The sequence below is a fragment of the Ambystoma mexicanum genome, chromosome 10 (assembly GCF_040938575.1).
Source record: "Ambystoma mexicanum isolate Mex_15411 chromosome 10, UKY_AmexF1_1, whole genome shotgun sequence".
NCBI lineage: Eukaryota > Metazoa > Chordata > Amphibia > Caudata > Ambystomatidae > Ambystoma > Ambystoma mexicanum.
In genome coordinates this window covers 489,662,769-489,685,373 of record NC_090932.1, presented here as the reverse complement: position 1 = coordinate 489,685,373, position 22,605 = coordinate 489,662,769, and positions in this window count along the sequence as shown.

Genomic DNA, 22,605 nt, shown 5'->3' with positions numbered 1-22,605 from the left:
CCTTTCTGCCCTCTCCGATCCCCCCCCCCATTCAGTTGTCTCCCTGGAACATGACCTATTCCCCTGGAGGGGTTGGGTTGTCCTGCCCCCCCTGGGTGGATGTACAGTTTATACCTGTCGGATTGCCCTCTTCCCAACCTCTGGATCGCTGGGCGGTGCATTCCAGCCTGAAATGCTGTTGTTGCTGCCCCTATCCGGAAGCCATCCGTGGACCATCCTTCCCCATGACACCCCGCTTTCTTTAAAGCCATGGCCAGCACCTTCTGGAATTGGAACATTGTCAGTGGCGACCTGTCTTTGTGTATTAAGAGGTACCTACCACCGGCTGGCCTCATTGTCATGTAGTGGGACAGTAGCCAAGTGGGGCAGCTGGACTGTTCTGCTTCCCTACACAAGTTGATTGAGGTGCCCCTCCCGGCCTGATCGGTCTTTGATCTCCTGACCTTTACCATGAGGCCCCCCTCTGTGAATGTGACATCCCCTGGAGCCAGTGCCCTTCCCGTGTCATCACCCCTCCCTGCTGCCACCAATTCGCTGACCCGGAGAGCCCCGAAGAATGCCAATGCAAATGCTGCCCTAAAGAGCCCGAGCTCAAAACCGTCTGTGCATACCGCTTCCAGTTCCACAAGTAACTTCCCCAGAACTTCAAAGTCAATGGGCATACGGACATCCTTCCTGTACCCTTCCAGTTTCCCCAACCTTTGATTACTGCCCTTACTGCGAATACCTTTGTTGGGTCCCCTTCTCCTTTCAGTTTACAATGGAATGCTACAGCAGCTAAATGGCTTGTGTCCCAGCTCCTGCTCTGCCCTTGGTTGTGTGCCCATACAACAAAACGCTCCACCTGGGCTGTCAGACCCAAGTTTGTGTGCCCAGCATCCTGCATCACCCTTACAAATTTACGGTAGCCCTTCTGATACCTGGACCACACTCCTGGTGAGAGCGACTGCTCCCCAAGATTCCAGAGCGTCGGGTCCACGACATCAGTTGCCACCACTCCTGCTGAACTCCGTGACCTTCTGCTGTGCCCCTGGGTGGGCCTTCCGGAATCTCTCCCACTGAAAACAAGAAAGAGCGTCAGCAGCCACATTCACAATTCCTGGTACATGTCTCGCCCTAAACTCCATATTCTGGTACAAGCACACTTCTACAAGTTTCCATAGCAGACCCAGAACCACCGGGCATGAAGCGGACTGTAAGTTGATGGCCTGGACCACCGCTTTGTTATCTGACCAAAAACGGACCCTCCTGTTGCACAACTCACCTGGCCACAGCAGGAGGGCGATCACGATTGGGAACAGCTCTAGCGCCATTATGTTCCCCAACCTTCCTTTCTTTCTCCATTGTGTTGGCCACTTCTGCTCACACCACTGTGTGCCCAGGATCACGCCAAACCCCTCCTTTCCAGAGGCGTCGGAGTACATTTGTAACTCACTACTGGTAACCCATGCGTCCCGCCAAAGGCTTACCCCATTGAAACCCTTCAGAAACTTCCACCACATGACTAGGTCCTCTTTGAGTGTGGCGCTCAGCCTCATGTGGTGGTGTTTGTTAGTCACCCCACTGTGGCTCTTGCTAACCTCCTGGCAAACACCCTTACCGCTGGTACCACCCTGGCTGCAAAGTTGAGTTTCCCAAGCAGCTGTTGCACTTGACCCAGAGTTGTCGGTTCTTTTGCTAGGATGCTGGAAATCAATTCCATTAGCCCCTCTACCTTTTCTTCTGGTAACCTGCATGTGCCTTTGCAAGTATCAATATCTATGCCTAGAAATGTGAGCATATGGACTGGGGTTTGTGTTTTCTCTTTCACTAGGGGTTTCCCCAATTCTGTCATTAGAACCTGGAAGGATGCTAATGCAGCTCCACAGTCCTCAGTACCCTCCCTACCAATGAACAAAAAATCATCCAGATAATGCATGATTGCCCCCCTCGGTTCCTTCTCTTTTGCTGCCCATTCCAAAAAGGAGATAAACTGTTCAAAGAAGGCACATGAAACAGCACACCCCATTGGCATGCATCTGTCAAAGTAAAATTGGCCTTCCCATTTGAATCCCAACAAATGAAAGCTATCTGGGTGGACTGGCAGGAACCTGAAAGGAGATTCAATGTTGACCTTTGCCAACAATGCCCTTCTCCCCACCTGGCCCACCAGCTCCATTGCTTTGTCAAAGGAAGCATATGAAACGGAGCAATAATCCGGGTCCAGCCAGTCATTAACAGAATCCCCTTCTGGGTAAGACAGGTGGTGAATCAACCTGTACTTCCCTTCTTCCTTTTTATGGACAACCCCCAATGGCGACACAATGAAGTTAGGAAGGGGAGCCACCCTAAATGGACCCCCTATTCTCCCCAATGCTTTTTCTTTGGCCAGTTTTTCACTCACAATACCTGGTAGATTGTCCGCTGAAGGGAGGTTCCTTGCCCCTCGTGAGGTCAGTGGTCCTTCATAAGGAATCCTAAACCCCTCACTGAAACTCTGGGAAATCAACTTTCCTTCGCCAATTTTTGGGTATCGGTTAGCCATCCTTGCAATGTTGTCATGATTATTGGTGAAGGTCCCTTCCCCCAGCCCCCCTCATTGGGTGTTCTTACCTCGGCCCCTGGCCCACGGTCCCCTGGATCCTTGATAGCACGTAGAGGCGGGGTGAGACCCCTTACATTTTTCACAGGCATGGGCAAATATACATTCCCGCCCAAAGCAACAGAACTCTGAATTAAAACCCCTGCACGTGCCCCTGGCGGTTTCGCCCCCGGAGGTGCCCCTGCCGCTCCCCCGTGCGCTTGTTCTGTTCCCGACGTCTCTCCCCCTGCCCCTCTGTCTGTTCCGAAAGGGCTGCAATGCTTCCCTCTTGTCCTCGTTGTACTTCCCTTGCCCAGCCTTAGTCGTGTCTCTGATTGGCTCACTAGACCTTTCCTGGCCACCCATGAATGTGACCCAGCCCTCTGTGTCCTTCTGGGCCCAAGACATTGAGGGCAAGTCTTCCATCTTTTGCCTGAAACCCCTGTCGTAATCAATCCAACCTGAAGTCCCATATGTCTTATGCTCTGCCACTATGGTATCTCTGTAATTCCATAGATCAGTCCCTTGTTCTGGGAACTTTTCCATCATTACTGTAGCATACAGAGGGAAGGCCTTTGACCAGTTGTCAATGGTTTCCTCTGGCCTGTATCGCTTTTGCCTCTTTTTCTCTTCCTCCTTTGATATATTAATATCTTGGCCCTCATTTTCAGATGTCAGCATTGAAAATATGTTAAAGTAATCCTTTGCCCATATCCGTTCTTTTACCTGTTTATGAATGTACCAAGACAACATACTTCTCCCTGTCAGTACTGGGGCTATTGTCACCAATGGAGTCCCGCTGCTTCCCGCGGGTGTCCCAGCACCCAAGGAACTCACTGGTAATCCTTCTGGTGGTACCACCCTATTGGACCCCAGGGAACCCACAGGCATGCCTTCTGGTGGTATTACCACTGCACTTTGGGATACCCCATTGGCCTGTGCCCCTATCCCACTGCCCTGCCTTGGGAGTCCTACCTGTGCCCCTGTGACTGCTGCCAGCCCAGCTGGTTGATCCCAGACGGAGAGTGGGCCCACCCCATTACCCGTTTGATCCATGAATCTAGTCATCTCCAATTTTGTCCACTCCATGGTCTGCCCACTTATCCCTGACTGTGACACATTTTGGGGCACTGTCCCCATGTTTGCTACCACCTCCACTGGACCTGTGTTTACACAGGCTACTGGCTGAATCCCCTGGGTTGCCCCATTTGACTGCCCAGTACCTGTGCTTCGGCACATTTCTGTTGTGGACAAAGGAATAGAGACATCGGGAGACACATTCACTACAGTGTTATGCTCCTTACCCTTTTGCTTTGTGGGCACACGCTTTCTCTCGGTCGGGGTGGGTGTTGCCACCTCTGGAACCATTGGAGGCACTCCTGTGTCCGGTAGTCCCGTAAGGGCTGGTTACCCCAGAGACTGCTCCACCATTCTTTTTGCCCCTTCGGCACCCTTATTGCGGACCCTTTCTTGGAACCATGCCACCATCTCGGCCTCCTCCTGGCTCTCGGACTTTCCACTGTCGAACGTGCCTTCCCAGCTGTCAAATAAGCTTGCTGATCCCTGGCTGGACATGCTGCCCCTGCTACAAGAAAGCAAAACAAAATTGTGCAACAAGAGATTGCTGTTTAATATAATGTTGTGACTCAGTTGAGCATATTCCAAGCCCTTGTGAGCTACTCCTCTAGGGCGTCCTGGGTACCTCTACCCCCACTTAGTGCCCGTCCTGTGGCCCTTATCTTCTGTTGGTTATACCTTGGGCCCCTGTTCCCATTGCCTGTGGCAGTCAATTGGCTGTCCCCTTCATTTGCTGGCCACTTCTAGCCCCCCAGTTGGCCCCTTGCCTTACCACAGTTCTTTTTCCTCCTTCCTTCTAACAAACCACCTCCGTCGACTGTACTTCGCGAAGATATCCGCTGTGATCTGTAAAGCACACATAACACATAACTTATTACATTTCTCCTACAGATTTAGGCCATTGTCTTGACCCATTCTCTTTCCGCCCTCCTAACTTTTACTAGTGTTATGTCGGCCAGGCCCTTTGCCCATGGCCCTCTTTTATCCCCTTTCTTTGGGGCATCCGCGATGTCACCTTCAAACTTCCCCTATTACCATAATCTAAATGCAGCTGTGTTAATCGATCTCTTGCTTGCTGCCACTTCTGCATCCTGACCTCATCTCTGCATAAACTGTGCACGCTTGTGTGCATGCGCGATGTAAATTCCTTCTTCAATTTCACGAGAATTGTAGTAAACAAACATTGTCTTCCCCACGAACCTTGCATCTGCCCCACTCAGTGCGCACTTGTGTATAAGCGTGTTATAAATGCTTCCTTTCCCCATATTCACAAAGCCTTGGCAAACAAACAAAGCCGGCGCACTCGCGTTGACAAAGACATAACTCCAACGTGCACAGTGCCTTCCCAATGAACCTTGCTCCTGAATCAATCTGTACGCATTTGTGTCTAAGCGCGTTATAAATGCCTTCGTTCCTTATCTTCAAAAAATCACGGCAAACAAACAACGGCCGGGCACTCGCAGTGAAACTGCCATCCTTCCTCTGAACTGTAATGTGCACGAGCGTGGGGTGCCCCAGCTGCTTTGCAGGGCCGCACACTTGCCATAGCTTGCCGCCAGCTAATAAACACGTAAAACTTTCCTCGGCATGAAAGCCCTCGTCGCTTGGCTCGCTTTGTTTGTTTACCATTTTTATAACCTGTCGCCCAAACGCACACATCTAATGCCCTCCGTGATACAACATAATCTTCCTATAAAGTATCATCCTGGAACATTCCTGGCTGGAACCCCCGTATCGGCGCGATGTAAAGTGGCCCAGTACTTTCTTCCTGTGCATCTTAATGCTAAATAAATCAGTAAGTACCTCTTGTTATGCCTAGAGGACCGGCCAGGTGTGTTACACATTGTCTGCCACCACTCACGCTCAAATCGTCGTACAATTAGTGCCTCAGTCCCCCCTTAAACTAACCCGCATCGGAAAGCAATACCTCTGTTCCCTCCTCATGGATTGCTCCTGCGCAGGACCTCTAAGCCTCATCCTCTGTAAATCAGCTAAACTTGCCCTGCGCCCAATGCTCTACATCCCCGCTCTGCCCCCGTGCCTCGTAGAGAGCCCGCCTCAGGCCCTCCGGTGACTGAAACAAAAGGGAACTCTTGTGGCCAGGTGGTCTCCCAGCGCCAACCCCCAAAGCGCGCATGGCGAATAGCCGGCGCTACATTAATACATTGTTAAACCTTTATAAGAAAAAAAATGCATTTTCACAAAATATTCGGTTGCATCCTTATGAAACGCTTGTGCGAGGGCCCTATGCAAATCCTCCTTTGCTGCTTACCAGCTAATCCCGTCAAACTCGTCCCCGCCCTATGTGCTGCTTATCCTATCCTTGCTGCACCCACGCTTCGTCGCAAACCCGCTTCGTGTTCTTTGTTAAACCAAGGAAACCCTTGTGCCATGCCATGATGGCATATCGGCGCCAACCCACAACGCGAGCGTGTCTGATGCCCCCCCTTTCGTGCCTACCTACATGTTCACCCTCTGTGCCCTCGAGGCACACCGTGGAGGAAATGCCGTGGTCTCCAGGCCCACGGCAAGGACCAGCGCCGCTGCGCCGTCCATCAACCCCATGTTAACCCTTTGTGCCCTCGAGGCACACCGTGGAGGAAATGCGTGGTCTTCAAACACACGGCAAGGACCAACGCCACTGCGACGTCCATCAACCACATGTTCACCCTTTGTGCCCTCGAGGCACACCGTGGAGGAAATGCCATGGTCTCCAGACCCACAGCTAGGACCAGCGCCACCGCGCTGTCCATCAACTCCACACATTACCTTTTTATCCCTTGCGATTTCTGATTGCTATTCCTGCTCGTCCCGTCGTGTCCTCTTGTTGCTGTTGCCAGGGCTGGATGAGAGGATTTGCTCTCTCAGTCCTGGCTATTTATGGCCACCGAGGTGCTAGCCGTTTCCGGACAGACCCTGGAGGGCACCCTGACTGCGTCCTCCCTAGAGGAGGCGAGTCCACGCATGGGACGGCCAGAGGGGCGGCCCGCTATGTGTGCTGCGCCTCTAGCGCCCCCTGCGTGGGCTGGCGCACCTGCTAAGAGGCTGGTCAATGGCTGGTCTTCACTCTTCACTGTTGCGCTCTTAACTGGGATGCCTCTGGCTGGACGCCCCTAGGAAGTTCAGAAGGGATGGTGCGCACACTCTTGTTACCTTATCGTCTAGTCCATCAGTGATTGGTCTTTCTGATATTGTGCCCTGGTGTTGCTGGGATGAGGTGATATCTTCCAGATTGGTGTTGCCAGAGGAGCGTCTTGTGGCGTTTGTGGCTTTATATGTATTGTGTAATAACATTGCCAGTGACCCAGCTTCAATTTGCTTTCAAGAAATAGCATAACATGAATGTAAAAACAAATTACAACACACACGAAACTGAGAAACCTAAAACAATTAGCATTGGAGAGCAATGTTGACGTGAGCAGTTAGGGGGAATAAAGCAGATCATAAATCTATACACAGGCAATTAACTCATCTGAATAGCCAGGAGGTCATGTGACATGCTTTTTCTAATGACCACCAAATATGTACAATACCTAATATTTTGAAGAAGAGCACATCACAGACAACTCCTGTCACTTTGGGGGTCTTACTACCAATGAGTACTATTTTGAAATCTGTATTCTTTAGTGTTACTGCCTTGCAAGAAAGTAAGGTTCAGCCAGGGCAATACATTCAACCTGGTGGATAAAACAAATATTAAGGAACAGCCCCAGCAGCCTAGGTGAAAAAGAAACAGGGAAAGATGCTTAACAGGGGAAAACACCTCCTTATGTAATGTTAATGATAGTTGTTGTGACTGTTTCGATAGCCGGCTTTCAAATATAACACCCACATTGCTAACCAAATCCACCGGGACCAGGGACTTGACTGGATGCTCAGGCCAGTGAAATAAAACAGCCCCATGCAAGGGACAGCACAGGGACATGACCTGCCATTAAGGTGGAGCCAGATGTCCTTCATCCACATTACACCACCCAGGCATCATTCAACTGCTTCCATAGCTTCGCTAAAGTCACTGTGTAGATCGAGCAGGACCTGAGTGTCACCAGCATATAGCTGATGCTGAGCCAAATCCTGCCACCACCTCAGAAAATGAGAACATATTAACTAAACAGGGAGAGAGAAGAAACATGCAGCACTCCACGGAGAACCGGGTGCAAAGGTGAGATGCAAATGCCTAGCTGTACCATTTGACTTCTCTCTCTCAAGAGTTAAAGTATCCATAGTAAGGCTTATCTGTATTTTCCATGATTTTATTCCAGTTTTTATCTAGGTAGTGCATAAGGATTTTATTGTCCATAGAGTAAAATGTGGCTGGCAAATCCAATCAAATTAAGTCTGTGCTCTGCCCCTAGCTCACAGTTCAAGCATGTTCGCACATGTATGGAGTGTAGTTGTATTTAGTGCTGTTGTTGGGCTAACACCCTACCTGAGCATCAGACAAAAGTCCTTCTGTGCCCAAATCCTCTGAAGAGTGATAGATTGACTCCTATCCTAAGATTTTCCCAATGAATGGGGAGTTTAGAAATAGGCCTACAATTCTTAGCTTGAGAAGGATGATATTTAGCCCTTTTTAACAGAGGCAGTTCAGGTGCTTCTTTCAAGCAGCTAGGAACGTGCCCTTCTGCAAAGGTGGGTTTACACAAATAGCTACATTTTCAGGAACAGTCATTTTATGGTCTTGAAGGAAAGTAGCCTTATATGTGTTTAATCGGGATAAAGAACACATTTTAGATTTGACCCTATATACTACTTCAAAGCCTGAAAGGATCTCCAAATGTTCAAATTATTTAGAAATAACATTCAAATGGAATCCAGGAGATTCACCAACTCTGGTATCAACAGAAAAAAAGCTCCAATTGGATAAACCTTACATATCAAAAGGAGGTCAAGGAATCATATAAAAGTTGAAAGGGCATGATAGTATCTGCACTCTCTTTCAAGGAGGCTGGCACAAGATACATTGAAAATAGTTCTGTATTATGATAGTCTGCCTCAGTGATCTTATAGATAAAACACACTGGGCTTCATTACGAGTCCGGCGATAACCCTACTGGTGCTACCAGCTGGTTGCAGCCAGACTCATAATAATTTACCGGCACCTGACTTCCCGGTGCCACCAGCTCATTATGAGTCCGGCGGGCCAGGAAGTCAAGCACCAGTAAATTGTAAGTTCCCATTCCCATAGGAGTGGGGACACGGAAGAGCCGACAGCGTTGCTAACGGTGCCAGCGCTTCCATGAAGTGTTTGCCTAAAGTGGCCACTGTGCCTGGCAGGGAAAGACCTATCAGGAACAGCGGTCACAGCAGGCAAACATGTAGTTTGCCAGTCCAGAAGCAAGGGTGCCGGTGAGCTTACCGGCACCCTTGTTTCCAGACCGGCAACCTTAGTATGAGGCCAACTGTATTTGTATCAAAAATAGCAGTAGTATATAGAGACAAATCATTTTTACACTGGCGTCTTTCTTACCAGGGATTTGATTCCAGCAATTGTTTCCCATTAGGCAGACCAGTTCTTGAATGGACTCAGGATTATCTCTCTGTTTTGCAGACTTCATTTTGAATTTAGGTGCAGAGGATATAACATCCAAAATGGATAATTATATCATTAAAATGATACAAGAGAAGGTTGAGAGAGTCAGATAGATTGCAAAGCATGCTAATGCTCTTCGAAAGTGGATTAAGTTTCCAGCAAGTTTTACATCTTACTTGGAAGAACTAAATAGATATATTGGCTCCTGGTTTTAAAGCCAATATAACAAGAATATTTTAAAAGGAATTGACTTGACCAAGAGACAGGGACTAAGGTTTCATCTTTCATCAAATCAGGTTAAACCTAACGGATTGCCTACTTCTGACTCCATCCATGAAGAATGCTGCTTAAATCCTAACAGCTATATATATGTAAAAGTCAAAATGTGTTTGTTTGTGGAGGGATTAGTGGCAAAGTGTTGTCCCTTATAAAATTCCACAACGTTTCACCAATCTGCACCAAATTTTGCATAAATGCCTGTTAGGACACTCTGGACATTGCTGGCTATGATTTCAGCAAAGGTCAAAATGTGTTTATGGTTTTGTGCCAATTCCACACTGTTTCACCAATCTGCACCAAATTTTGCATATCTACCTGTTAAGACCCACCAGATGTTACTGGCTACATGACATTTGGATACCCTACCCTGTTCCTCGGATTTGAGCACAAGTCAACATTTGTTTGTGGGTTTGCGGCTTGGCTAAGCGTTGTGCCTTATAAAATTTCACACTGTTTCACCAATCTGTACGAGATCTTGCATAGTTACCCATTAGGACACTCTGTACATTACAGGCTATATGACATTTGGAAACAAAACCCTGTTCCCCAGATTTCAGCACAAGTCAAGATATGTTGGTGGGTTTGTGGCTTGGTGAAGCATTGCTGCTTATACAATTCCACATGGTTTCGCCAATCTGCAACACATTTTGCATGGTTACCTGTTAGGACCCTCTAGAAATAGCTAGCTACATCACATTTGGACACCCTATCTCTTTCCCTTGATTTCAGCATCTTCCCACATGAGGCATTGCCTGAAATCGGCCAAACATCAATGTGGATGTAGAAGGACCGGTCCCGACACAAGGAACAAAACTCGAGGTCAAATGCCTGGGATGCACGGTTTCCAAGTTATTTGCACTGCAATGCACCACATTGAACTACACACCTCTAGGGTGAGGCAACGGGTGGGGAGAAAGCACAGAAGGTCCCAGGATGCAGCAAAACACCAACTCTCATTTCTCCACAATGTCTGCTCCCGGATATGACAGCCACCCACACACACCCATTCTCAGTGCAGTTTACTTCAGGGTGCAAAGCATATCAAGTGATAAGCAAATCGGAACACATACCTACAGGTGCAGTGTTATCATGTGTGTCTACAGAACCTGTTCAGAGAACAGGTACTTCTGCTAGTATCAGATAAAGTTGAAAACAAAAATCCATAATTGAAGTGGACTCATGACAATATACATGCAAACATACCTAAAAATATACCCTGCCTTCCAAACATTAGCACGTACTCACAGAGATCTTGAATGTCTGACTGACAGTGGCAATTATATTTGGGATTTGGGAGGATTTAAGGTGGTTGATGAAAAAGCAGCATCATTGCAGATATATAAATCCCTGCTGTAATCTTAAGAATGAGATGATTAAAACGTGAATAGGTGGTGCATTCACTCAACCCACTCTGTTTCCCAACGTGTTTCTACGAAAGAGCGTGTAAATCTCTGTAAAAACTGATGGGGGTATGCTTAGAAAAACCGGCTTCAATATGAACCAGGCAAGCTGACTTTTTGTCTCCCAATAATCGTGGAGAGAGAGTGCTTTTCTTTTTAATAGCAGAGCAGACATTTACATTAACAGCTGCTGAGGGGCCCTTCATTGCAACTAACAAGCTGGTGATGTACAATCGGGTAATGGGTTCCTAAGAGCTTTGGTGTCTAATGCACTTCCTTCAACAGAAGGTGAAATCACCTTCTTTGTGTAGGACATTTAAAGACAACAGTTAATTCAAACTCCTAATAGATAAAATCTCACTGTCCCGAACAGGCTCAAAAAGTCAAGTGTTGCTTTTTAATACGTGCTCTTAAAATGGCAGCCCGTACTGGGGGCCCTACTAACGGTGCAATACAGAAGTCTTGCACCTGAAACCAACAAGAGACTATTGGTTTCTCCAGTTGAAGAAGGCAGCGGTTGGGTGGGAAGAACCGCTTAGTTGGAGCAGATGGGCGGGTCAGTAAAGGTCCTCAACATGGCCCTCTACTTTAACACAGTGCCAAGTAGCAGCACTTTGTGCAAAGCAGGTACAGAATGAAACATTAAAGACCTACAGTTTCATACTGTATACGGGGACCGTCCACAATTAACGTTTATTGGAACTCTGAAAACATGGAACACTCTAGGATTACATAACAGTACACCGAGTGTACTGGGATTCTGACAAACAGATGTTAAACAAGAATATATTGGAGTTGCTAAATATCAGAATATGTATGACTTTTGCAAACTGTGTCTGTACTGGGATTGCTAAAACTAGAAGTATATACGGTCTGACACAATGGGAGTGTATGTGTTAGGGAGAATTCTCAGAAATGTGCTTATTCCCTTCACCTTAGAGACCCCCCAGCAATTTTGAAGGATTTTGAGGACTTGTTTTGTTTTCCCTGGAGAGAGTGTGAGCCTGTTTTCCCACTCTCTCATGTATTTTGATATGTGATTTACTCTTGTGTTCTTTGGTTATGGAGTTTTAGATAACTCCATAGGCATCATCTTTTTATTGTTGTGTCTCACAGCATCTTTAGTGCAGTTGCACAGGGGTGTCCTTTGGACTTCCCAAAGTTTAAATACTTTCTCTGAAATGAACTACTGTTCCCCAGAGAATGTAAAGTTAAATTGACTTTACTAGTCTTTTTAAATTCATAGACCCAGCACACACTATCTTCCTATAGAGTGCTGGAGGGGTTACTTAGTATCTCCTATGTCTAAACACTCTTGTAGCTGTCAAAAGCTACCCTTTCCTGTTGAAATGGCTGATGGCAGTGGTTTTATAATGAACTACCATGATCTTTCCCGACCGCGAACACCGGTAGCTAAAAATCGGGCCCGCCATGTTTTTTCAATAGGGCGCCCGAGAGCCCTCTGTAAAAACAGACCCCGGTCATCTTTTTTCACTGTTTATTTGTGGAAGGTCCTTCTGAGGTTTAACTCTGCGCACCAAACGAGGTTTGGTCCCTTTGTTCATGAGCCTTTGGCGGGCTTCAGGACTGAAGTCCGCCCATGGCGTCTGAGTGTCTGGGGTGGACAGGAAGTGAGGGAGGTGCACGAAACTCCTGAAGGTGCTTGGTCTCGTAGGACACCCAAATGCACTCTGGCGTGATAGGCTGGCTGACTATCCGGCAAGGACAGCCACCCTGCTGGGTGAGTGACAGCTATGCTAGATTGAATGGGAGAAAACTGTTTAAAAGGCGAGTCTCCGGGAGTGGAAGGCAGAGTCGACCACTGGAACGAAAGAACCGAAGATGAGCTGGAAGCAGACGGCTACTGCAACCACTGGACGTTGGTTTGCCCGGTGAAGCCCTGCTGCACCTCTGAATCACCAGATCTTCATTCGACAGAGAAGCTCCTTCAAGGACAGCTTCTTCCTTTAAGTTGGTGAGACCAATCAGCTCAGGAGACACCTGGATGCCATTCTCAATGCCGGTTAAGGTTTAGCCAGTGAGAGGGAAACCAGTTTGTGTTTTGAATCAACGGCTACTGAACCAAAGTGACTACATTTTGTTTGCTCCGACGATGATCCAATTCAATGCAGGAGTCCCCCGCCGTCCTCCATCTTGTCCCCACGACTGAAGCTCAGGAACAGAGAGATCTGCAGGAACTGCCAGGAACCAAAGTCATCAGCTACATCTTTTTGCTTCACTTTAAGGTACTGTGCCATCCGGTTGAGAGATCCTAACTCTCACGGTGAAAGTTTGTGAAACTTTCCCAACTTGCAGGCCTCATCAGCTTGTGACCCAGCATATCATTTGTTTTCGTCTAAACTACTTCTAGAGAGTTTTACAAATAGTTCTCCATCTGTACCAGAACTGTGCTGTCCTATCCAAGAACATTAGACTATTGACTTTGGCCTGGACTATTGAATTGAACTGACCCTCCTGGTACATTGAACCTTTGCATTATCTAAAAGAAGTATTTCCTAACCCATTGTGCAAACCTCTGCCTTTTTATTTCCATTTAAAATAAGTGAAGTGCATTTGCCTCCTTTTTCAGGGGAGCTCCAACTGTCCCTGCAACTAAGGGCCTGATTCACAGAAGTATTTTATAATGGCAAAAGCTCACTGGAAAAGGTTCTGTGAATCAGGCCCTTAGAGTTTTGTACTGTAGTATATTGGTGTTTAATATTGAGTTGATTTCTACTAGTGAATTTTTACTAAATGACTGTGTAAATAAATGTATAAGTATTTTACCAAGAGAACTTGAGTGTAATTGTCTATTTGAATCACTTAAGTGTGATACATCTATGTAACTTCTTTTACTTCTCACATTCCCTCTTGGGATAGACCCGGCTGCTCAGCTCACTACCAAAAGTGAGTGGCACAGACTTATAACAAAGGTTGGTTTTTGCTTACACCTGTCGTCCTAATTGTGTGTGGTGTTCCCAGAGCGTACTGCATGCAATTCTTCCTAACAGTATGGTGTTTGTCAAACTGGGCTATACTGGTATTTACAAATGGAGATTGCACAAATCAGGAATATTTACTAAGAGAGTGAAACAGAAAATATATTGGAATTGTGCAAAAATGAAAAGACAAACTCAGATGGTTCAGTATGGGTCTATACTGTTATTGGGAGAACTAATCAAATAAGTTGTATGCTGGATACTGTGCATAATGGGTAAATACAGGTATTGTACAACTGGTGATATGTTCTTCAGGACTGGTAAAATAATCAATTTTGTGCTGCTTCTTATACTGGTGATAACACCAGTGCCTATGATATAGTTATGGCAAACTCTTGGAGAAGCTGGTCCTCTCCCAACTCACCCTCCACACTGGTCTTGTTGGTTGCCTTCATGACCATCAATCTGGATTCCAGGCCCCCAGAGGCACGGAAACTGCTTTCCTGCACACCCGTGAAACCATGCTTGCAAATCTCGACTCCAACTCTCCTGCGGTTCTCATTCTCCTTGATCTCTCCTCTTCCTTTGACACGGTCAACCACTCTATCCTCATAAAACGACTCAGCAACACCCTCTGCATCACTGACCTGTGGCGTCCAGGGGTCTATCCTATCACCACGGCTCTTTAATATCTATCTTGCCCTTCTTGCTCAACTGATTACCTCTTCACCTCATTTCAAGTGTTATGCCGATGACAACGTTTTTGCGTGAAACTTTCCTCCACTACCTCTTCCTCCTCTCTGATCCCTGACTGCCTGTCTGCCTTTTAAGCTTGGTGTGCAGCTACCGATCTCTATCTTAATACCAGTAAGATGGAGATCCTTCTCTTTGGGACAACTGCACCCTCTTTTCCTCCTACCCTCTGGCCACCCTCTTTGGGCCCTCTACCCCCACCATCCTGTGAGGCCAAAAATGTCAGTGGCATCTTTGAATCAGCTCTCTTAACCCCTCACATCATGGATCTTACTAAGAAGTCGCACTTTCAGCTCCACCTCTTCAGAGGCATTCTTCCTTTCCTCACCTACCCCCAGAAGCTCAATGTCTTTAGAGCTCTGGTCCTCTTCAGGCTGGACAATTGCAACAGTTTCATTCTCAATCTCCCTCTTTCCTCCCTATGCCCCCTCCAGCTAATACAAAATAGGGCTACAAGACTTGTCCTTGGCCTCAAGCCCAGGGACCGCATCTCTCCAGCCCTAAAATATCTCCACTGGCTGCAAGGATCAATTTCAAGACCCTCTGCCTCAACCACAAGGCCTTCTGGGGCCTGAGACCTCACTATCTCCAACTCTCCCTTCCTAAATACTCCCCTGCTAGAGCCCTATGCTGCTCTTACTCCAACTCTTTGACTGTCAAATGCTTCTCCAAGCAGAGAGTCGGGGGCAGGTCTCTCAGACTTGAGCCGGACCTCCTAAACCCAGAAACTGCTAAAAAAACTGCTGTTCTCTACCTCATTTCCATCCCTGTTTATTACCCCACTGCCAGTGGCCTGATCCTTATGAATCTCACAGGATTCCAGGCCTTTCCTCCCAGTCGATACCAGCACCCTCCCCCACACTGCACTGCCCTTATGGCCCCTGCTTGGAGGCTCTGCTTTCCACCCTTGGGAGTCGCCTGCACTAGCAATTAGCCTGAAGTTCTCCTCCTTGGCTTCCATTAACACTTCTCTACTGGGCACTCCAACAGCGCTTGTCTACTCCTCTGCCCCCCCCCCCCACTCCTCCCTTCCTATCTCCTGCACTTTCATCACTGCACTTGCACATCCGAATGCCACAAGGCCTAGTAGAACCATGCCTGTATTTTACTGTTTTCCCACTATTATTTCCCGTGTTCCTTTTCCATTTATATTTGTGGCGCTTTGAAACACAATTCTGTTGTATAAGGCGCCTAACAAATGCTCAATAAAATAAATGCATTAATATGCATTTGCTTCCACCTGGGTAAATCTAGTGAATGATGTGCCAAATGGAAAGATTGGAGAGGCAAAGTGACATCCTTTAAAAAGTGTTCCTGGTCCAGCGCTTAAAACAAAGGAATGTGGTTGTTGTCCAATTGCTAGAACAGGAAATGTAAATGTGCCACATAAAAATTCCACAACAAAAATGTGGTCATCAGCATCATCCAGACATTCCTGCTATTGGCTTGCTGGCAGTCTGGAATGTGTAGGCTTACATTTCCTCTCCAACTAAGCCAATTTCTATCCAATAAGAGACACTGCATTAGGGGTATCAGAGATTTACTGAAGTAACAAATGCATCTTTACCAAGCTGTTAGCTACTGTGTGGCACATTGTCCTTCCTGCTTTAAGCCACTTGAACAACATAGTAAAACCTGCTATGCGAAGACAGTCAATACCAGGCAATGATGATTTAACTAAACATAATGAAAACAGGCAATGATGTGCTAAGAGGCCATACAAGAAACTGCCAATTGTATGCAGAGAGCATAATGTAGATTAGCAATTATGTGTGTAGCAGACGTGTGTGTAAATGATGAAAATTACTTATACACTGATTGATGGTCTGGACTAAACAGGAGTCTTATTAGTGAGTGCCTCCAACAAATTAAAGATGAATGAAAACGGGGTAAACTGATAAATGTTCTGGAGTTCAAATCATGAGTGCAGATGGGATAACTACTGTGCAAACCTTGCAAATGGGGATGCCAGTAGGCAGGGCAGGAGTGGACTGGTCAACTGGGGACCTCTATGCACAATCAGTAAGTAATACAATGAGCAAGGAAGAACCAATGCAACATAGTTGTAGCAAATGAAGCACATTCACAGTGAAATTAGATAATGGGAGACTTAATGATCACACACCAATAATGTCAGAGCCAAGGCAAAGATTGCTGACACCAGAGTTGACATCAGAACTTAGACTCCTTCTTTCTACTCTGTGCTACAAACAATGTATCCAGCAACCTTCCTTCTCCTTACAGTTACTGAGGCTGCAGGGCTCTGTTTAACAGGTCATGCAGTACTAGTGGCGGTGTTGAGGATTTTCTCCCTCCTTCTTCTCTGGTCATTGGGCTTTGAAGCAGAAACAGCTCTCTCACAGTACAAGATGGGCAGCTTCACTACAACATCAATCAAGTATGGGTGCGGGATAGGACAGGGCACAGGGAAAACCAGATTTAAGGCATCATTGCAAGGTCTAGCTAAGCACAAAAACCGGATGCCGAAACATGCTCCCCAGAAGATCATCTGGAAAGCAGTGTGGGCCTCATCATGAGATGGGCGGTATCCCGGCTGTAATACTGCCCAACTGTAATAGCGTTAGCGCGCACCGGTCCAGCGGTATTACTGCTGGATCACGGGTTGGGCGCTAACAGTAAATCCCCATTCCCCAATGGGTACATTGCATCCAATAGGGCATTTTCAACTCTAATACTGTCCGCTAATACAGCAGGTGGTAATACCGCCAAAAACAGGTTCCAAAATCGAATTTTCACCTCCAGTAAACAGCTTGAGGTAAAACAGCCCATTTAGTGACCAACTTGTGATAGGGCCAGCCCTTAATTGCAGCGGTAATACTGTTACTGCCACATTTAAGGGCTACAGCCCCACCCGTGATGAAGGCCTGTGACACAGCAACAGGCTTCTCTGAAAGAGGCAAGATCTGTGTGCCAAACAAGGGCATTACTCAGCTTTTTAAGGGGTTAGGAACATGCCAAGGAGTGGTGCAGAGGTGTTTCATGATGGACTTACCAACTACCAAACCCGGGGTAAGGATGCAGCAATTATACATTTTGGACAAAGAGATATGGCCCACATTACGAGGTTGCCAGTAGTCTGTCGGTAGTACGGGCGGTCTACCGACAACCTCAGCTTACTGTTTCTGCCACCCGATGTCCCGGTAATACCGGATATTATGGGCGGCAACGGAACAGTAGGACTCCATGGGAATGGGAACACAGAAGCAAGGGTACTGTTGTTACCAGGGCTGTTGTTTTTTTGGGGGGGGGTTTGTCAGTAGGGGCCTGAACTACCTGAAGGTCAGGCCTGCCGGTAGTTCACAGGCTGTACTGACATACACAGAGTGAGCCGGTCCAGAAAAGGCGCTGGAAACTTTGGGGCTGATTCATGGAATTTGTTCCCCGAAAAACGGGGATTTGTTCGCCATTATATCTGCAAATCCCCATTTGTTAAACAGGGATTTGCGGCCATAATGGCGCACAAATCCCCGTTTATCGGTGCACAAAATCCATGAATCAGCCCCTTTGTTTCCAAACCAGCTCTCTCATAATGAAGGCCATTGTATAAGTTTGGAAAGCTGTTTGGAAAAATGGTGATCAAACCGTGAGTCTTGAATCAAAACGATGTAAATGCAAATATGGGTAAAAGAGATACACCATGTTTTAAAATAAAACAAAGTGAATTAATGAATTAAAACATCCACACGTCACAGGTACACCTCCAGAGCAATATCAGGTCATGCTCTACACGTCCAGATGCCAGTAAGTCTGACAAACAATTCAATGTTAAGCATTGGAGAAGAAAAGGTGGCAGCAAGAATGATTTACAAAATGCGTGTACCATTTGAGCTGACAGGAAAGCAACCACAGGACAAAGGCAGGAGCCCTGGGAACTTCATTCCTCTGAGGTGTGTCATTCAGAATTCGAAGCTGAGGAAAGTTGCAGCTCTGCTGAGTCACTTCCTCATTCAAACACATAACTGTCCAAATAGTGCAATGTACACTTAGAATACACTATTTTTCATCATTCGTTTAATGTGAAAACACAGCTATTACTGCCCACGCAAATGGCTCCTTAGTCACCTGCTTTTAGGGCTGGCCTTGCCTAACTGCAGTTCCAGACTGTTCCTACTAGCACACCTAGCACGACCTGTTAGGATCTAGTGGGCGCAATGCCTCTGTGCTGCAGACGTACTGTTGATACCACCAGTATTGTGCAGGGAGCAACATGCATGTGTTTAATGTGTATTATGTAAATCAACCATGACGTGCTAAAATGTCATTCTATAATTTAATTACTGGGCACGTTGTTAATTGGCAATGATGTACAAAGAGGTGTACTGAAAAATGGTATTGATGAGCGACATAAACTAAAACTAAGATGGCGATGACGTGCTAGGTGCGTTCAAGCATACATAAAAACTGATGAAATATTATTTATTCTTAAAAATATTAGTCTTTTTATTCATGTTGATCAATATCCAAAGTCTCCATTTCCACGGTCTACATATTGCAGTCTGATTATGTTGCCGAAATGTGATCATAGCATCAAATGATGGCCGAGCACTTCCTGCATTTAAATGTAGATTACAGGAGTACAGACTGCCTGAGATGGTAGACTTAGTGAATTAGACTTGAAGCCGATTGAAGCAATTCACATGGAGTGCAAACAGGACGCCTTAATACCTGAACTTTAATAACCATACACTGGAAATCAGGTGTTTGGCAGCGGTAGTAGATTACTCTCAGCTGCTTGATGAAAAACTAATCACAAAGCTTTGGTATCGGCGGCTACCATGCAACGGAACATGATTAGCAATTTAAAAACAGAGAGGCAGATTCGCGTTCGCATTCTTCAAGCGGTCTGCGCATCTCAGGGTGAGTGCATTGGGAGTCAAGATGGTGACCTTCTCCCTGCGCCCTGCAAAAATCAATTACAAAGGGGAGGCATGCAACGGGCTAGATTGGTTGGGCCGCCAGTGGAATGGAATGGTGTAAGGGAAATCTGAGAGGCAGAGCAGGCGCAAGGCACGCGCCACTACTAATGAGTCCAGCAAAGTCCCTTATTGCGCCAAATCATTGGGAAAGTTAGCTTTTATTTATTTATTTATTCATTCATATTTGTAGCACACGTAACAGCCCGAAGGCATCGTAGCGCTTGTTACAGTGAGTGAGAAAAGCTTAGTTACATATAACAACATACAGGCATATATATGTTATGTACAGTTTGCTGGTGCCTGTAAAGGGGTGGGAAGAGAGGTGCAAGGTTAAAGAGGGCAGTTTAGAGGTTTTTTTTCGAAAGGGAATCTACACATTACGGAATGAGGCATTATTCAAATTTAGTATTGATAGTGTAATGAGTCATATTTTGGCTACAGCAGGCATAATCTCAGTTTGCGAAATTGTTTATGTGCTCGCCAATAGCACGCATGTTGAAGAGCAGTATCCTAGAGGAAGGCAGAGAATACATCAAAGCAATTTGATAATGACAAGGCATTTGTTGTTAATAAATATAATCATCATAATTGATTAAAAATACATATGTTAGTGTATAGTGCTTTACAGAGAACGTTTGAATAAACAATCACAGATGAAATGCAGCAAGATCTCAATCTTTTGAGCTACCTTACCAGCTGAAATTGAAAGGCCTATCATGATAAAACACTATGGGCCTCATTACGAGGTAGGTGGTAAGGGATTACCGGCACCGGTAAGGGCACCAGTGCCGTAATCCCTTACCGCCCTACTACGAGGTCCCTTAGCAGGTCCCTTCCTTAACGCCTGGTTTTACCAGGTGTAATGGAAGGGACCCATTAAGGGACTTCAGATAACGGTACCGGAATTTGCGGTACCATTATTAGCACCCTCCCCCTTCCCATTGAGCCCTTTGGGGGCTGAAATGGGAATGGGGAATGGCTTTTTCAATGGGGACTTACCGGTCCCGCAAAGGTCGGAATAGACAGGTAAATCCCCATTGAACAGGACTGGACACGGAACCGGTATTGGAGGTAGTCATGGCTCTAATAGCGCCATGACTACCTCCAACCTCGTAATGAGGCCCTATGAGCCTGATTCATGGAAAAGGGCACATTGATCTCGCAAAGCCTGTGTGCCTGCGCAAGTCGCTCCCGGATCGCCAGCGACACCCCAACACGCAGAGCCTTTTCAGCCATGGTTGCAGACCTTTGCGCACACCTCGCGAGTGATGCAATAGAACCTGGAAAAAATATCTGCGAACATCCACAACTAGGCCAGCACCCTGGTGGTGTGCATGGGGAACCCTGTAACTATTCCCAGCACCCCCTCAACATGCGTACCATGTATCATAAAAGTCATCATATTCTTGTACACATGCGTGCAAACCCCTGGGAACCTTTCATGCACCCAGCAACACTGCTTACGCACATCCCCAAGTCCGATCAGAACCCTGAAAGTGTGCACGCACCCCTAAATCCAACATACCTCTGTGCAGTGATTCCTATGCGCAAGTGTCTGTACGCTTGCCTTCGGGTGGTGGATAGAGTGCTTTGCATGGCCATTTCCTTGATGAGAGGTTGCACCGACACATCCATGAATAAAATTGGTTATGCGCATTTGGAGGAGTGCGAAGGACTGCCAGCATGCCGTCCCTCGTTACGCCCACTTTTACCCTTGTTCTTCCACATTTTGCAAGTTCCCTCAACACTGCGGTCTATGCGCAGGTCACGCCCACGCTTTTAGAGGTGTCTCGCGCTATGCACTCGGCCACTTGCAGAGATGTACTAAACCTGTGTGAAGTCACCACAAAGCAGGAAAAAGTCCAGCATAGTCAATTCCATGAATAAACACACGGATTCACAAGCAATTTGGTGCACAATGTCCTGATTTACTGCGCAATATATTACATGAATCAGGGCCTATATATAGAATGTTATATGGCTCCTTGCCAACTTGGGATGCCTTTCACTGAGAAGCCCCACGTGATGCATTGGCAATTAGCCACAGTACGTACAAAAGACACCCCTAAGCTTTTCTGGAAAGTAAGTGGTGCTTGGCCTGCTGGTTAAATTTTGACCACCGCTACTTGCTACCCCATCCACTGGTAAATGGCAGGTTTGGGAGGGCCGCCACCGCCATCGCCATCGCCAGTCCCCCTCCTGGTACAGTGCAGCGAGCTAGGTGCTGGACTGCATATACCATGACCCTGCTGTTTAACCTCAAAGGTTAATAGACAAGCCTGAAAGCCTCTTTTCCTTCTGCCTAGTCATTCTGGATCTCGTACGATGTTGCTCAGCAGAAGCTATGGAATGTGGTTTGTAGTTGTATTTCAGCGTTCAATCCAACACGGTCAAACCATTTTGTTGAAAGCCAGAGGATGGCTACCTCCTCTCACACTCATACGCAGCCTAAAATGGCAAAGACCAGTTTACCAGATGCTGAATCAGTGTCCCCATCAAGAATAGGGCTGAGCGAAAAAGGTCTGCTGTGCGAAGCACAATGTCTGCCTGCCAAGCGAAAGTGCGGTATTCGCACTGAAATTTGCTTCCACCCATTCTGCGAAATGAGCATTATGGTTCCGCTGCCACTGAAATGTCTCCTTTATTTTGCGGTATTGCATGGAGTGTGGTGTTTGTTCACATGTTGGTTTCATGTAGTACGACGAGAAATTTCACCCAGGTCTTTGTTTCGATTCGTGCTAGTTTTATGCAGTAACTGAGAAACTACATGATGTTTTTTTTTCGAACCGTGCTAGTTTTGCGCAGTGCCATGAGAAACTTTGCATGGTTTTACAATTTGTGATAGGTTCATGCAGCAACATACAACACTTCATGCAGATCTTTTTTCGATCTGTGCTAATTTCACCAAGCAACACAAGAAATTGTGTGCAGTTCTTATTTGATCCCTGTAGTTTCGCGCAGCAGCATGAGAACATGTGTGCAGTTCTTTTTTTGTACCGCCTGTAGTGTCGCACAGCAGCACGAGAATATTTGGCGCGCTCTTTTCAATCTATGCTAGGTTTGTGCAGCTGCATGGGAAACTTTACTCAGCTTGTTTTGATTAATGCTGGGTTCAATCAGTGGCATG